Source organism: Leucopleurus acutus, assembly GCF_964270905.1.
Source record: "Leucopleurus acutus genome assembly, chromosome: 19".
Classification (NCBI taxonomy): domain Eukaryota; kingdom Metazoa; phylum Chordata; class Mammalia; order Artiodactyla; family Delphinidae; genus Leucopleurus; species Leucopleurus acutus.
Window position 1 is genome coordinate 23,529,489 of NC_139161.1, and position 18,205 is coordinate 23,547,693.

The 18,205-nt window shown below is 45.8% G+C and overlaps 1 protein-coding gene across 1 annotated transcript in view; it reads right to left on the reverse strand.

The window, feature by feature from the left end:
• ZNF652 (zinc finger protein 652) overlaps positions 1 to 18,205 on the reverse strand; it is a 250,610-nt gene that overhangs the window by 63,463 nt on the left and 168,942 nt on the right. Inside the window, exon 2 of the mRNA XM_082860865.1 lies at positions 7,540 to 7,761. The gene's annotated coding sequence lies outside the window, so the exon portion shown is untranslated. The remainder of the gene's footprint in view (positions 1 to 7,539; positions 7,762 to 18,205) is intronic.

Consider the following 18,205-nt stretch of genomic DNA (forward strand, 5'->3'; position numbering starts at 1 on the left):
CTGTACACATGTCAAAATGTCAATTTTACTGTACATTAATTTAAAAATTAAAATAGGGACTTCCTTCCACGCACTGCAACTACTGAAGCCCGTGCACTCTAGGGGTCTGTGTGCTGCAACTACTGAGCCCACGTGCTGCAACTACTGAAGCCTGCACGCCTAGAGCCTGTGCTCTGCAACAAGAGAAGCCACTGCAATGAGAAGCCCGTGCACCACAACAAAGAGTAGCCCCCACTCGCTGCAGCTAGAGAAACCCTGCGTGCAGCAACGAAGACCCAATGCAGCCAAAAAAACCCCCAAAACAACAAAAACCCCAGGGACTTCCCTGGTGGTCCGGTGGTTAGGACTCTGCGCTTCCACTGCAGGGGGCATGGGTTCAATCCCTGGTCGGGGAACTAGGATCCCGTATGCTGTATGGTGTGGCCAAAAAAAAAAAAAAACACATAAAATAAAAAAATCAAAACAAATTACTTACTCAGTCTCTGGCTTCTAAAAGCCAGAAATATTTATGGATTTTTAAATTCAATTTTAAAATTAATTTTTCAATTAGCAAAATAAAATGATTTGATGGGTCTCTTCCTATAAAATCTCAATGCCAAGAAAAGAATACATTCAACTTGGCCAGTTACACAGCCTCATTTTGTCTTAATTTCTCCGTTGGCAAAATGGGGATAATAATACCTACCTCAAAGGGTTATATGAGAATTAAATGGTAGATAAATAAATAAATAAAAATATAGACATATTCACAGTATACATAACTTTGGGTATGGAAATGGAAGACAACTCCAACCAAGTTAACTTTTAAGTTTTGTCCTTCCAGAGAACCAGGTTCTGATGATTGCTTTTCTGATAGAGCTGTCTCTGAAATACAGTCCAAGCCCGGCGTCTGATTTTCACATAGAAGTAAAAATTCACTACTGAGTCCTTGATGTATTTTTATTCTGTAACCACTCTACACAAATAAATTGTTGTTTAAACCAGACTCTGTGTTAAAGAAGATTACACTGTATATATTTGTTTGTATGTATTTCTTAGTCCTCTTAATTCTACCTAACTTAATGAATAAACAGGTAGCCAGTGCTCTCGTGTGTGTGTGTGTGTGTGTGTGTGTGTGTGTGTGTGTGTGTGTGTGTGTGTATTAAGTAATAGTAGGTTTCCTACCTCTCAGAAGAACACAGTTTAAATGCTAGGCAAAATGAGAATCTAACCTTAACCTTTCCAGAGTTTCAGGTCTTTAAGAATTACCCCTCTATATGGAGTAAGGTCATAAACATGATGATTTTCTTCATGCCACATTTCATAGCTTTCTACTTTCAAACTCATACCTTTAAGCCCAGCTTTTTGTTTTATCACTCCCCCACCCCCATTTAATCCAGTAAGCATTTGCTTAGCACCTACTTCAAGAAAATACTTTTTGTTAAGCTCTATTTTGGGCAGTGATTTTCAAACTGTCTGTCCCAACCCAATTTTTACAAATGAAATAGAATAAAATAACAGACTGCCTCACAGATGGTAAGGGTAAATACTGTTTCATGAAGCTTTTGTTTCAGTTGTGGGTGGGGACATGTATGTGAGTGAATAACGTAGGCCTGCATATACTGCTCTTACTGTGGATCATGGCCCAAAAGTTCGAGAAACGGTGTTACAGGGATTAAATAAACATCGGCTCTAGATTTAGAACAGTACAACCCTGCAACAGTTGGCTTCTCTGGACATGTTTTTTGGTACTCACTGCACCACCTGACCTTAGAGACACAAGTCATCTTAAAGAAAAAAAATCTAACTTTCCATTTGAGGTGATAAAAAGGTTGAGGAGATACTGAAAGGCAGAACAAACTGTCCTTTGGTTATTGTTACAATCCCCGACAAGTTGGAATGGATGCAGAAGTGTATACTTTCTTTACTGCAACCTGACAGGAGGAAACTAGCCATTTGAAATGAGGTAATTTTTAAATTAAAAAAAAATTATGTAGTATACACTTGCATGGATCAAAAATTTTAAATACAGAAGAGAATACAGTGAATAGAGCATTACTCATGACAGCTATACCAGAAACAATCCAAATGTCCATTAATGGTAGAACAATCCAAATGTCCATTAATGGTAGAAATTATAATATACGCATACAATGGAATATTATATGAGAATAAACGAATTATTCTTACATATAATGATATGGGTGCATCTTACAAGCCATACTCAAACGAGTACACACTGTATTACACTTACATGTGGCTTAGAGATTTTCCATAGGAACATACAGTTTCTTCATTCGTTTTTGTAGCCATATAAAATTTATTCAATTGTATGAATATATGTTAATTTATTTATCCAATTCTTACTGATGGGCATTTAGGTTTTTTCCAAACTTTTGATGAGTTAATTTAAATGACTTTGCATGCTTGGTATGCTAAAAAGAAAACTGAAGGGCTCAGGATCTTTCAGGCAAGGTAACTTCAAACTCTAGCTCCTAGTATATTAATACAGGAAAAGTCCCTGGGCATCTGGGTCACAGTTTTAAGAGGAACTGGGAAAAAATACATATTTATTTATGCACAAAATTGAGATCATAAACACTCTCCTTGCCACCCCCTCAAAAAATGAAACACTTCCCATGTATTTCAATGTTTCTAGGCCACTGATACTACTCTAGATCTATTAAAATGATACATTCAGAAGGGTGAAAACAATTCATAAGGACCTAGTTAGAGAACTCATTTTATAGCTCACGCAGTGTAATTAAGAAGTTATATTCCATTGAATTCCCCAAACTGAATCAAAACTCCAAAGCTGAAAAGTATAAATGTGTAAAAGACTATGTTCTACACTAGCATTAAAGACAAAAGGAATCACCTACCACTGCATGTCTTGGTGAAATCCAGGTAGAGTCACAACCCTCTGATGCCACATGCACAGTAAAGACCAAAAAATCAGGCTAAGGAGCCATTCTTTGCATCATTTCCATTCTTATTCTCTTCCAACAAACCCTTCTCACCACACACTGATTCATCTATCAAGAAACTGACAAAAGCAACTAGCTATCTGCTAAGCCATTTGACTCTAGTAAACTGGAAAAAATAATAATTAAAAAAATAGCACCCCTTTCCAAGAAAAATTTTACTTAGCAAAATGTATTATAGTTGAGAAAAAAATATGTAACTCAATCATCTAAATTTCATTTGTTTAGTCAGTCTGGGCTCACACAGCATTAATGATGGTGTTATTAATATTATACATTCTGGCCGAGGTTAAGTTCTTTCAAGTGTTCTGCAAAGTCTAAGGAGAGTCTAAGACCATTATTTGCCAATCCCTCTTTATCAGCAACCCAATACCAGTGACTGATTCCACTGATGGGCAAGCCCCTAGGTGGCTCAATAATAAAAGAAAATAAGGCTTAGCAGATTCCCTTGAGGTAAATTCTAATGCATTACTGATGTGTCTACCTTATCTGAAAAGTCTCTAGCTAACTTTGGTGGGTTCATAGACTTAACACAGTGATATTCTGCAAAAATGACAGAATAATTTAATTCTATAGAACCCAAGAAATCCTATTTTAAAAGCTCTATGCACTGAATAAAACTGTATACATGCTCTTGAATCTACTTTTCAGAGTAACCAGTCTCTTAAACTATATTTAAAAAAGGAAAAAGATAATGTCATATTTTACCATAAAACTGCCTTTCTGACTAAAAACCTCAGAAGAGCAATGCGGATTCTTTAAGAAAAAATGTTCATAAGTGTCTTCAAAAATCAAAGGTAACTGCTATATAAACAAACAGATTAACTAGAGCATCTGATGTCTTCACTGATTCTACCAAGCACTTTATGGCTTGCATTAACCATGAAAATTTACACAAGGCTTTGCACGTGATTCAACTCTGGACACAGAACTTATTGAGCTACATTAATGTCCTAAAACACCCCTTTCACCGCATAAGCTCTGTAAAGGCTTAAAACAAGCACAGCCTGTGGGTAACACTGTAGAATTTGGAGCCAAGTTTTATTGTCTCCACGAAGTTCAGCCAGCCATAGAGCAACAAATCAAAGTTCCAATAAGCACAGTGCACCTGCAAGTCTTAGGTATGCTCCAAGTCAAATATTTGCAATTTTTTCATCCCAAATCAGCACAGATGAAAGTATGCAGATGGCAGAACCAGCCCTCTAAATCCTGTGAGCCAAAATGATCTGTAGTTTCACTCCCACATCACTTGTGTCCTACCATTTATTGAGTCCTTAATGTGCATATGTACCAGGAACTGTTCTAGAAGTTTGCATACATTATCTCTAATACCTATAACAAATCCTGTTCTGATGAGGAAACTGAGGCTAGAGAGGTCAAGGTGACTTGTCTCATGCCATAAAGCCAGTGGTGCTTTATTCAAACTTCGTTCTCCCTGGCTCCAAAGAGCCACCTCTGTGATCCTCCCTCAGCTAAAGTCACTAACTCCAACAGCAGCTCTCCTTTAACAAAGTAAATTCAGGGCCAACTGTCTGAAATGATGACAAAGATGAGAAAAATATCATACCTAAAACCATGGCACAAGACCCAGGAATTCCCAGCGAGGAAACTCAGTCACCTCCTTCAGAATAACTAGTTCCAAAGGCTATGATTCAAAATCAACTGACTTTTTGGAACAAGGGAAATGAAACTCAAGAGTGTATTCACATTTTTGGTGAAATTTTCTAAAACTCTTGAGAAAAAGGTGATTTCTTGAAGCAATTCACTTTTACAGTTTACTTCTTTGATAGGCTTCAGACATTCCAAAACAAAATCACATCCGCAGCATTACTAACCAACTTTTTTCTACAGACTTGAAAAGTATCTTCTTACCACACTACAAGATTACTTCCCATACTTAGAGCAGAAATGGAAACAGCTCTGGGTGTCACGAATCAGATCTTGAGGCCACAGTTGCAGAAAGTAGGTGCTGTTTCCCTTGAGTAGGAGCTGCTGATCTGAAACCTCCCAAGGGAAGGGTGTCTGAAGAAGGGTGTCTGACAAAGAGCATTGAAAAAACTAAAGCAAAAGCTGTTTGTATTAATGAGAGTGAGCTGCTGGCACCACTACTCCGTAAGTGTTTCACTGCTATGCAATTGTTTTCCAGCTTCCAAGCTCTGAATCTGGCAGAGAGAATGCTGTTCTCACAGCCATATGAGTTACATGATCAGCTGCTTTGTGGTGTGTGGGTGTTTAAGTAAGTGACTGGTTAGAAGAGGTTCTGCAATATTAAATCAAGGAAGCACATACTGTCCCCTGAGAGTTTAATGATTTGTCACTATACTACACTGACAAAGAAAAGCAACAAATTTGCAACTTTGAAATACTTTTGAGTTTAGGATAGGCAAATAATTTCTGACAGTAAAACTTTAGGCATGACATGAAAAAAATATATAACCTGTAATATAAGCCACTTCAATCACGTTTATTGAAAATCCTTCCATTAAAACATTTAAAAATGGATGATTCTGATGGCAACATCACCCTGAAAAAAGACATGAAATCATATTTAATAAAGTTGAAAAACCTTCACAGAGCAGGTGTTCTATTAGGGGAATGATAAGGCCTTCTTTTAAGAGATGGGATCAACCTCAAAGAACACAAAACAATTCCAGATACGCATCACAAAACAGACCACTGACTGTTGTTGAAATTTACTACATTTAGAAGATAGTGCAAGGAATATGCGTTATCAACTGGTCAAATTTAGGCAAGTTATTTTGAGTTCAGTTTTAACTGTTTCTTAAACTCTCACATACATCTCTTTACAGGAAGACAGGCAAATGATACCTTACAAATACCTAACTCACTGTAATCAAAGAACAGAACGCAAGGATACATATTTAATCTACTTTGTTGCTTACTGCTCAGGATCAAAGTAATGCCAATCCTCAAGAGACAAAACAAAGCAAAACACAAAACTCAAATTCCTTTCGCTTTTGCATAATATAGATCTTAACCTGAGGTCCCAGGACCAGGCTCAAGATGACTGTAATTGCATACAAAATTATGTGTGTCTATTTCACCGAGAAGAGGGTCCTAAAGGCTTCCGTGACTCCAAAGAAAGGTTAAGAACCACTGAAGTAGACTTTTCCAGAATCCCTAAAACTCAGCAGTGAACATTTTAAACAAAATTATACTAAAGGTAGTATCTATCTGAATACATGTGCACAGTCCTGATACAAACATCCAAGATGCCTGCCAGCCCTATCACAGTACAGCTCACCACTCTCAAATCAGCCCTACATGGGAACATCACCTGCACACACTCACATGCCAGCCACAGCAGCTCTTCATTCCCTAAGCATATACATGTGTCAACAAAGCATGTGCTAGTTGCCATTCCCAGAACAATATGGATCTGACCATCTCTGGGAAAAAATACACGTTCTTCCTAAAATATTACCCTATATATTTACTATGCCTTGACCATAGATGTTAAAAATTACAACAAAAATAAACGAAATTTAAAATACAATGAAATTCCCACACACCATATGTATGTAATTAACTGGGAAAAAAGCATCACTCAGGTATTACTGAGGGTCCATGGGAGATGCATATAGGGGAAACACTGTAATAATGATGCTTGAACACGGGACAATCAAAGCCAGACTCACGCAGCACCATCCTGAGAACATGGTTGTGTAAGGCACCCTTCTCCAAAGGCAAAAGCACATTCCTTTGATTGGCACAAGCCATTCCTGACAATGGATCCGCGATGACAGGGACTGTTCCGCAATCAGGAAGTGTGCGTGTGTGTTTTGTGGGGGAGGGATATGCTAGATGTGATCAAAGACTGGCTCTCTTCAAGAAGAGCATATGGGATCTTAAATCGTGAAGACAGTCTTCGAGGGTGAGGCAGGGGCATTTATCATTTCTACAGGAGACATTCCTCGACAATGAACATGTTCTGTGCAGATGTAACGCGGGTGTCACTACCTTTAGTGGCTCCCATCTAAGAATCTCAAGCAGAGCCTGATTGGAGGGGAGGAGGTGGTGGGGGTGGAGAAAGGTCTGCATTACCCTCCGGGTGAGTGTTGGGCGGTTGTACACTAGATACATTTTATCTCAGGCGGCACAATACTCCCGGGGGTTGGGGGTTTGGGCGCAGCCGCAGGGAAGGAAGGGGAGGCAGGGGGTGCAAGCCACCAGCTTCAGGGCAGGCGACTCCTCGGAGGAGGACCGGTGCAAACCTCCCCCTCGGCCCGCTAACCCGTGCAACACCAGCCTCTCCTCGGGCCGGGGGGCGAGCGGACTCTGCAAAACTGGAGTCCGGCCCGGGTCCGGGAAGGAGGGGGCGAAGGTGCAGAAGCGGGCGCCCCCGGCCCAGGCTCGGGGCCAGAAGAGCGCAGCGCCCCGGGCCTCCCCGCCGGATGGGGGCTGCTCCGGCCTACTGGACGCAGCTGCCTTGGCGAAGGGCTCACCCGGCGCCCAGAGCCCCAGTCGGCTCAGCGGGCGGCGGAGAGGAAGGGCTGCTGCCAGGGGCGCAGCCGCGACTGTGGCGTGTGCGTTGGGGGCAGGGGCCCCTACTCACCCGGGCCGGCCGCCTCCGCCTCCGCCGCCCCGACCACCGCCTCGGCGGTCCATCCCTGCGGCGGGGGGCCTGTAGCCGCGGCGCTCGAGTAACAACCGCCGGCCGGGCCGGCCCCTCCCCCCTGCCCAACGTCTGTCCTCAGGGCCGCTCCGCAGTCCCGGCCTCGGCCGCCGCCGCCGCCGCCGCCGCCGCCGCCGCCGCCGCAGCGCTACGTGGCCGCCGCTCCGACGTCTCGCGACTCCCTTCCGAGCGCGCGAGGGCGAGCGGGGCCGGCGGGGCGGGCGGCGCGCGGGGAGGGAGGCAGGGGAGGGGGTGTGCGTGTGTGCTTGTGTGTGCGGAGAGGAGGGCAGGGAGGGAGGGAGGGAGGGCGAGCGCCGGCGAGAGCGCGCGCGCGCCCGCGGCCCCTTCCCTCTCCGGCCCCCCCGCCCTACGGGGAGCCCGACACCTCCCTCCGCCCGCCCCCCTGGCATCCCGGCCGCTGGGCGCGGCGGCGCGCATGCGCAGCCCTCGGGGCCGGCCCCGGCGCACCTTTTCTCCGTCCTGCTCACATTGTGAGCGCTCCGCCGCCCACAAAACTGCCGATTCCCGCTCCACCCCCGCCTCCCCCACTCCACCCACTCCCGGGCACCCAGGTAAAGGCGTGGAGTGCGCGTGCGCACCGCTCTTCTTGGGTTTGGGGGCGTGGCTGCTGAAAGGAAGCCAAAATGTAGAGTGGGAGGGAGCTTTGGGTTCTGGGGGGTGGGATTCCACGAAGTAGGGGGCGGGTTAAGATCAGGGAAAGGTGAAGTGAAGAAAAGTAGGCCCGAGTGAGATTTAGAAGTAAAAGAACTTCTTTGGTTTATGAAATAAGGTAAGAAAACAAACAACTTGACTCTGGCCTCCTTGTTACTGAAGAGCAGTGTGAGTCACAGAAGACAGAAATAAAAGAGGCAAAATATAAGCAGTAGTGGTCATTCGCTAGAGTAATGGAACAGCTAATAAAAACGAGAAATGTGGAGATCACCCAGGGTGGTCAGAAGAACATATTTAGAGCCGTGCTTGTTCTGTGGCCAGAAATAGGGAAGGGGATATGTGTGTGAGTGTGTGTGCGCGCACGCGCGTGCGCTTGAGACAGGGAGCTGCTGAAAGAAAGGAAGCCTCCATTTAAGTATTATAGCATTATGACTAATTAGCTATTAATCATTAATATAATTAAGGGTACTATTAGCTAACAAGGTAGCATTTATCCAAGTTCATAGCCAAGAGAAGTAGTCCATAATTGAAAGTGCTTGGAGTACAGAGAGGGGAAATGAACCCAGCAAGGTAAAGGCCTTAGATGGAGTAGAGCCAAGGCATGACCTTTCCCACCATAAACCAAACTTCCTTGATGATTTACAAAGTTTAACTTTTTTTTTTTTTTTTATGCGGTACGCGGGCCTCTCACTGTTGTGGCCTCTCCCGTTGCGGAGCACAGGCTACGGATGCGCAGGCTCAGCGGCCATGGCTCACGGGCCCAGCCGCTCCGCGGCATGTGGGATCTTCCCGGACCGGGGCACGAACCCGTGTCCCCTGCATCGGCAAGCGGACTCTCAACCACTGCGCCACCAGGGAAACCCTTTTTTTTAAAAAAATAAATTTATTTTTTCATTTTTGTCTGTGTTGGGTCTTCGTTGCTGCTCACGGGCTTTTCTCTAGTTGCGGCGAGCAGTGGCTACTCTGTTACGGTGCATGGGCTTATTGCGGGGGCTTCTCATTGCGGTTGCTTCTCTTGCTGCGGAGCTCGGGCTCTAGGCGCGCAGGCTTCAGTAGTTGTGGCTTGTGGGCTCTAGAGCGCAGGCTCAGTAGTTGTAGCGCATGGGCTTAGTTGCTCTGTGGCATGTGGGATCTTCCCGGACCAGGTAGCGAACCGGTATCACTGCACTACCAGGGAAGTCCCTCCAAATTTTATCTTACTTGGAATTCCTTATTATCCTTCCGGAGCACAGTCTCCGGACGTGCAGGCTCAGCGGCCATGGCTCACGGGCCCAGCCGCTCCGAGGCATGTGGGATCTTCCCGGACCGGGACACGAACCCGCGTCCCTTGCATCGGCAGGCAGACTCTCAACCACTGTGCCACCAGGGAAGCCCTATCCTTCCATTATTAAAAGCACACTTAACAAATGTTCTTGCACTGAGGCTGAGCTCTCAACATTTTGAAGACACATGCAGGTATTTCTCCCCAAAATAGCAGCCCCCCAAAAATTCCTGTGGAGAGTAAAATGACCTGAGTCTGGGAAAAGGTTAGGGAAGAGATGGAAACTTTATAAAGGGGTTTGAGGGTTAACTCCGTCCTTAGCTACTTTCAAAAACCTATGCTTGGTTTTTATTACACTTGGACTCCATACTCTAGGGATTGCAATTTAGCAACTTTGGGTCATGTTCTTCAATAGTGAGTGTCTTCAGTAGGTAAACACTAAAAATGATATCATATTTTAGCAAGTAGAGAAAATCTTCAGGCAGAACAGGAGGAAGCAAGCATAAGCAGTAAAAGAAAAGACTTAGATTCAGTGTGAGAAATAACTTGGCATCCGTGGAGGCTGGTGAGCCTAGAATATCTGACTGAGGTGTCCAGCCTTGCCTTCTTGGACATTTGATCCATCCCCCACCCTCTGCCTGTCAGGGCTGTCCTGCTTGGAAGAGGGGTATGCAGAGTGACGGCTAAAGAACCAAGTCTCTAGGAGTTTCTACCCACAGGCCAAACCTCTGAAGGGCTCCTCGTCATTGGAATAGTAATATTGTCACCTTCCATTTGAAGCATGCTTTATGGTTTTTGCAGAAAGGTTATGTCCATTATCAGATCTTGCAACAACCCCATGAAGCAGGCAGAACAGGTATTATTCCCAGTGAAGGAAATCCAGGCCAAGGTATGTTTACTGGCTCAGCCCATGTCACCCAGCCCAGTCAACAATGGAGGCAAAGCAGGACTCCCAATGTGCTGTCCTGTCAAAGGGTTTAACAGGCCTTCTCGGAAAAACAGCTACATATTCCTCTGGATTTAAAACAGGTAGCCTGGCCATGTGAGGGACAATAATTCTAATATTCAGTTCTACATCTGCATCTCCTTTAGTTCATGGTTTTTTTCATCCTTGCTCTCTCCAGGACCCTGGAACTTGCCCTGTGTATCTGAAGCCTTGGCAACTGGTACTCTGGAAGGCCCTGGGCCTGGCAAGGCGAGCCCAGTCCCTCTGCTCTCCCTTAACTCTTCCCCCTTGAGAAGCTACAGGAAGAAGGGCTGTCATCACTTTGCTAGTCCCAGTGCCTCCCTTCTTCGTCTTAGCAGTCATTATAGGCAACATTTAGCACCCACATCTGGCCTTATTGGAAGACGAGGCTTCTGTCATCCTGGTTTCCTGGCCCTGGATAGTTCTTCACTAACTTTCTCATTAAGGCCGTGGGCAGAAACCAACAGAACCCCCTGCCCCCCACTTTTTCTTTTGGTCACGCCACGTGGCTTGCGGGAGCTCAGTTCCCTGACCAGGGAATGAACCTGGGCCATGGCAGTGAAAGCCTGGAATCCTAACCACTGGGCCCACCATTTTTTTTTTTTTTTGATTTAAAAATTTTAGTGAAAATTCTTTATATTTTGACAGCTCTGGAAACCTTCACAAATTTAATTTAAACAGCAGCAGAGTTATCTTGTTCCTGTAAGGTGAGCTGGACAGGCTGGTACAAGCTCCCTATTCACTGTGTTTCTTTGCTCCCCAAGTTTCCAGGGGTGTACCCCCAGTCAATTATAGTCAGTAATAGTTCTTGCCACCTGTACTTATAGAGGGGCAGTCGTTGTGGCTCCCTGCCCACCCATTAACTAATGTAACCCCGTCCTACTGCACCGGACTTGGGGCCAGAGCCCTGGTCGTGGTCTCCTAGGCCCTAATACTTGTAGTGCTGTGACCTTTGTACAATCACTCCACCTTTGAGACTTTGTAAAAAGAGGGGATTATATGGCTCTTAGTGCCTTCCAGATCTGATACCTAGGATTCTACTTTAGAAAGTTGACTGTGTTCGTTAATACCTTGGAATTCCATTCCTTTCCTAAGAGTTACTATCCAATTCTCATCTTTAAGCCCTTCCTATTGGAAACTGCCCCTTTTACAGAATGGATAAAGCTGTCCTGGACTCCCCTTTTGTATTCACTTCTTTTTTCTCAGATCTCTAAGCAATAATGTTTAAAGACAGCTCAGAAAGCTGGACTTTTGGCTTGTCTGCCATGGGGCTTGTACGTGTGCGTGCACTTGTGGACATGTGTATATGTGGTCCATGGGCACTTTCATTCTGTGCCCCCTCAGCTCCCACCACCCCCACTAAAATTCCAGAGAAAAGTTAAAACAAATGCCAGAATGCACCACAAGGCCAGGTATGTGAGTGGAGCTGTTTTGCTTTGGGGATGGAGATGAGGGAGGCCATTGAGATAGCCAGTGTCACTTCAGTCTCAGCTGGTTTTAGCCGTAGCATGGCCTGGGACCATCATTTGGTTCATAGTTCCCTACAGCTGTGGTCTCTATACATCAGCTTCTCCATTTGAAACATCTCAGAGTTTGGATCATGATTCCTCTGGTGTCCTTATCATCAAAATGCATTTCATAATTTAAAAAAAAACACACATATGGGGACTTTCCTGTTGGCGCAGTGATTAAGAATCCGCCTGCCAATGTGGGGGACACGGGTTCGATCCCTAGTCTGGGAAGATCCCACATGCTGCAGGGCAACTAAGCCCGTGCGCCACAACTGCTGAGCCTCCGCTCTAGAGCCCACGAGCCACAACTACTGAGCCCACGTGCCACAACTACGGAAGCCTGCGCGCCTAGAGCCCGTGCTCCACAGCAAAGACCAGCCACCGCAATGAGAAGCCCGCGCACCGCAGCCAAGAGTAGCCCCCGCTCACTGCAACTAGAGAAAGCCCGCGCACAGCAACAAAGACCCAATGCAGCCAAAAAAACCCCAAACCAAAACCGAACAAAAAACCCAAAAAACAAACAGAAAACACATATGTGACAATTTCTACAAATCTTTCTTTTACAGTATTTCATTTAATCCTTCCCTCAACCCTGGGAGGTAGGAAGGGCAGAAAACCTTTCTGCTCTTTATTTTTAACAGCAAATTAAAAACAAGGTCCGGATTTTAAGGGTAACATGGCCAGAATGAAATCCTGGGTCTCCAGGGTCCAAGTCCAGGACTTGTCTGTGACACGGTACTGCAGCCCTTTGCTGGACACCATACAAACCACATGGAACAGATGTGGTCTCTGCTGTCTGGAAGTTTGGACTCAGATGGCCAGCCACGATTCTGGCCAACATAAAAGGACAAAGTGATTCACGGTCGACTCACATACGCCAATAAAGAAATGAGTTAAATAGATAAGGAAAGCCATGTTTAGCTGGCCTATTAATGATTTTTTAAATTCCAGTTGGGTAGAAAGGACAATGTTAATGAGGCTAAGGTTTTAGGCCAATCCCATTCTGCCTACTTGCTTCGCGCGCGGAAAAACTATTTGTAGCGGCACTGCTGCTCTTTCCCCTTCTTGTCTTCAACATTCTATCAACCTTCCTGAAATAACTACTAAGTGTCTGTCATGCAAGGTGGGAATCAAGGACCATGAAGAAATCATCTCTACCCTCAAGCAGCCTCTCTAACCATCTTCCTCATTCAAACCACTTGTGAAAGCATTAGTTAACCCTGCATCTACCATCTCTACGGATGGAAGGACAGATTAACTTAGTCTCTGTCCTGTTGTGTGAGGGTCTGAGATTCATCTTTATCCATGCAAGATGGCCAGTTAGGACAGTAGAGAGGTGGGCTTTGGGATCTGAGGGACGCTGGTACTACCCCAGAGAAAACAGGCTACCACACTACCTGCAATAGCTTAGCTTCCTGGATATCTAAGCAAAGGCCAAGAGGAATCCTGGGGTTAGGGAGTGTGGGCAGTCCAGGGCAGGGACCCACAGCAGGAGAACATCTCCCATCTCTAAATGGACTGTTGCAGCCCAATTCCTCCCCTGGGGGGGTTCTGCCTCAAGGTCCATCTACAGGGGAGTGATCTAAGGCAGTTAGGCCCGAATTGTGTTGGAGTCTTTAAAGAGGTTCTGGGATTCTTTTAGGCAGCATGCTTAATTGTTGTCAGTAATTGATGTGACATATGCCCCAGAGGCATGCACTGAGGTCCAATGGAAGACATGGTTTTTAAAAATTGGAATTAATTAATTAAAGAAGGCGGCTGCACGGGGCTGTGCGTTCATGCAAAACTCCGCAACCCTAAACCTGGCAATCCACCCAACCGGCCTCGCTACCTGAGGAACAATCCCCAAATTCTCACAGAGGTGGGATGGGAGACCTGGGATGCAGTGCGGGACATGGGGGCTGCAAGGGGGAAGGACAGGGCTCAGGGAACCCCCTCTTAGCTTTTGTGACCCTCAAAAGGCTCGTCTCAGGAGAACAGTTTGGGAGCCCCAATAATCGTGTTGGGGGGGCCAGAAAACTGCAGAAAAGGGAAGGCATGGCCAAAGGAGGTGTGTGAGATTATGGGGGAGGGGTGGCAAAGGGGATGAGGGTGTCTGAAACTGGGGGCTGCGGTGGGACCTGGAGTTGTTAGCAGGACTGAAGAATGATGGAGCCCCTCAGGTAGCGCCTGGGAAGATCTGGGGGTGGAGAGGACCCTGAAGGCGGAGCTCAGAGGAGGTGGAGCTCAGAGGAGGTGGAGCCTGGATGTGGGGGGCGGGAACCCAGTGCCTGGGGCCTCTGGCATTCAGAGGTATTCATTAAACCCCTGACCTGAGGGCGTTAACCAAGCTGTGGCAGCTTTTCACAGGAGTTGGGTTAAGAACAACAATAACAACAATAATAACAACAATTAACGATAATGAGACCTTACCTGCAGCAAGTTGTTCCTAGAGCTTTGTAGGCATTAAGTCATTAATTCCCCTGGCCCCTCAGGGCCACCTTTTTCTAGAAGTGATGGAGGCGCTAGAGGACACAGTTAATCCTGTGGGGCCCAGCCTCCTGCCATTGGCTGGGTGGGTTCCTTCACATCCAGAGGGGTAAAATCCAGGCTTCACCTCCCATTTCATAAACTGTTATAATCTTTTGCGTTTACTTATAGAGTCTCTGAAACGATACTTAAATGGGGTGCATATAGAGATGTAGAAATCAGCCATCACAACACGTCTAAACAGCTTTGATGTGAAAACTCAAGTCCCACCTGACAGCACCAGGCTGGATAATACGCTGCAGTGGAGAGTGGCCTGCAGATGACCAGGGAGTGACCAGCAACTGACCATCTGCTTGAAGCCCTCACTGGTGGCAAGGCTGAGCCTTGGCCTGCAAACAAGGTAAATTGGAGGATTTCAGGTGTTTACCCCCCACAGACCAAGGACGGAAGCTTAGAGTGAGAGCTAGAGGTGAGTAAAAAAAGGAGGATCATTCGAGATTGCAGAGTCATATGGGATGCAGCCTGGGAGCCAAACCCTGAGCAAACCTAGTGCCAACAGTGACTACCCTTGCAGATTTCAACCGTTCTTTTATTTATGTGTTTCACGTAACAGTGACTACAAATGACACACACTCAATCCAAAGACAGACTTTCACTTACATGCCATAGATGGTGAGAGTCATCATCGTTAACCTATTCAACATCAAAGACAGCAATAAAGACAAAAAAATCTCAGTGTGCCTAAACAGAATGGGTATCCTGGTCATCCTTAGGTCATGGAGCAGTGGGAATGAGGCTCCCCATTAATGGCGAGGGCAGGTGAGATACAGAGCAGGATCTGAGCTTCTCTGAATCTCAGAGTTGGGCAGAAGAAGAAACTGTGTCACAGCTGAAGTGCTATCACCATTCATATCAGGGAAATAAGAGGGACCAGTCCTTACTATTCTGACCCTTGCCATCCCTCTAGAAACACAGCCTTCCCTCCCTTCCCTGTACTAGTACAGAGAAAGCCACCTTCTAGAAGGTACTAGAACTTTCAGGGCTTGCATACCAATCTCCCTTGCAGATTACATCACAGAACATAGAGTAAAGTGTTATATGGTGGACTTAGGGAACGGAGTATTCTGGTTAATCAAATAATCTGGTTTTAAAGTAGTACTAAACACATAGTAACATTTGGGACCTACTAAAATTATTCATTGTTTATCCAAAAGTTCAGATTTAACTGGGTGTCCTGTGTTTTATCCACTTGCAGGTAAACTTCTAGGAGATCCAAAGCCACTCCTTTGGAGTTCCTTAGAGAAAAAAGCAACAGGAAGGAGATATTCTTTTATAGCTTCACATTCATTGGTGACAGAAACTGGGGACAGAGAAGATAGGGAAGCAAGAGGCCCTAAACCAGGTGCCCATCGACTGAGAAGCACACTTACCATCATACTGGGTGCATAGGTAAGATGTCACCAGGTCTTTAACTGGCCCTGTGTCAAACCAAACAGCTGTTTCAGAGATCTCAGGGAAGAGCTTAAAACAAAACATCACCTACTCTCTAATATTATCCAACACAGACGGAGCCTCACCTAAGAATGGGAAGAGACAGGGGCAACTTACATCCCTCATTTCATTTTGCCAACAGAGACGAAGAAGGTGCGTGTTCCCCTGAGCAATGTGTTGCCATTCGGAGGAGCTGCATATTTCCTCTGTGCCAAAGAATTCCCTGGTGCTTGGAGACCTCCTTCCTGTCGTGTTGATGGTCCCGTGGAAATGGGCCCCATAGGAAGCTTGGTTCTGCTCTGCGTGGCATTGACTGTGCATGTCTTTTTCCTGACCAGGTTGCTGTTCTTAGCACCTACTAAGCACCCAGATGTCCCCAACTTATTGAGTGCTTTCCACTGTCCTAAATGTTGCGCCTCTGTTATCCCATAGAATCCTTCCAACTTCCTTTTGAGGTAGGTATCCGCATGTCACAGATGAGGAAACCAAGGCAGAGAGAAGTAAAAGTAGGAAATAACTTAAGGTCACATAAGCCTTAGGTGACAGACTCAGGATTGAACCCAGGGCGTCAGACTCCTAAACCACAAAGGTCCTTAGACGAGAGAGGCAAGAACATGAGAGTCAGAGAAGGAGATGTGACCAGGAAGCGGTGGTCAGAAGGGTGTGATTGCTGGCTTTAAGATGGGAGAGGGACAAGCACCAAGGAATGTGGGCAGCTTCTAGAAATAGGGATAGGCAAAGAGCGGACCCTTCCCTAAAGCCTCCAGAAGGAACACAGCCCGCTGCCGCCCTGATTCTGGCCAGGTGAAGCTTCTGACCTCCAGAACTGTCAGATAATACGTCTGTGTTGTTTCATGCCACTCAGTGTTTGGTGATGTGTTACAGCAGCAGTAGGAAACTAATACAGCTTCCATTGCTTAAAGGGAAATCGGAACTGCTTTGCAAGGCGTTCAAGGGCCTCACGTTATCTTCCCCCTGTCTGAGTGCCTGGCTAGCTTATGCCCCCCACCCCATGCTTTACATACTGAACTTCTTCAGGATCCTCGACAGCCGTGCCCTTTCTTACGTCAACGCCTTTGCCTGGAACACCCTATCCTCCCTTGTTTGTCTGGCAAACTCCTCATCCTTTATGTCTCAGCTAAAACAATACCTCCTCTGTGAGGCTTTTCCTACTTCCCCCAAAGGAACGTAGGGCTCCTTTCCTGCATTTCATGCCTCTGCTGCAATTCATGTGCACTTCTGTTAAAGCAGATATTAAGGACCGATCACTTCCCTCCCTGGGTTAAAAGCTATTTGAGGGCACAGGACCTCTCTTCTCACCTCTGGTCTCCCTTAGTACCTAGCATGGTCCCCAGCACATCAAATTAAGGTCCCCAGAGAATAGAGCTCTTATCCTGACCTGTGCACTGGACCAGTGATGCAGCCCCTCTAGCCCCGTTTCTCCGTTGATAACAAGCGTTAGGGGGGAAATCATCCCTTCCCTTCCCTAGTGAGAGATAATGACAAAGAAAGTGAGACACGGGAGTGTTTCAAGTTAAAAAAGAAGAAGTGCTAATCAAAGTTTTGTGATATTCCAGCTGTACCCACGGTAGACAATGCTTCCTCTCCAAGTCTCAATTTTTTCAGCTGGGAAATGGGTCTAGAGACGAGCTGTACGGAGACAGGAGCTGTGGCCCCTTCGCGGCCTATTGTATCCCCTGCGTCTACACTGCTCTTGATTCTCAGGTGAATCCTCTGATGCTGGTTGGTGAAGATCTTGAGGGAGGTTTTTCCACATTCTTCGGATTCATGGTTTCTCTGTAACGTCCACGCCGATGTTGGGTCTCATCTTGAGCGAAGGTTTCCGCACATCACATTCTATGTAATTAAATTCCTGGACACTGAGTCAGAGGTGCCGTCCAAGCCTCCAGACTCACCCGAGGGCTCTCGCACGGACACATCAGATACAGGTTTCTCTCCAGTAAGAATTCTCTGATGTTGTATAAGACGGTTGGTGACACTACCCAAATGAAGGCTTATTCACATTTATTACACTTAAGGATTTTTTTTCCTGTGTGAATTATCTGATGTTTAACGAGAAGTAAAAGGCAAATGAAGGTCTCAATAAAGGCCTATTACATACCCAGCCCTGGGCTGAGGGACTCCAAAATGTAAGGAATGGCCTCTGCCCTCTAGACATCTACAGCCCGGTTGGGGAGACAAGACTCATGTACATAAAACAGCTGGGGAACGCGA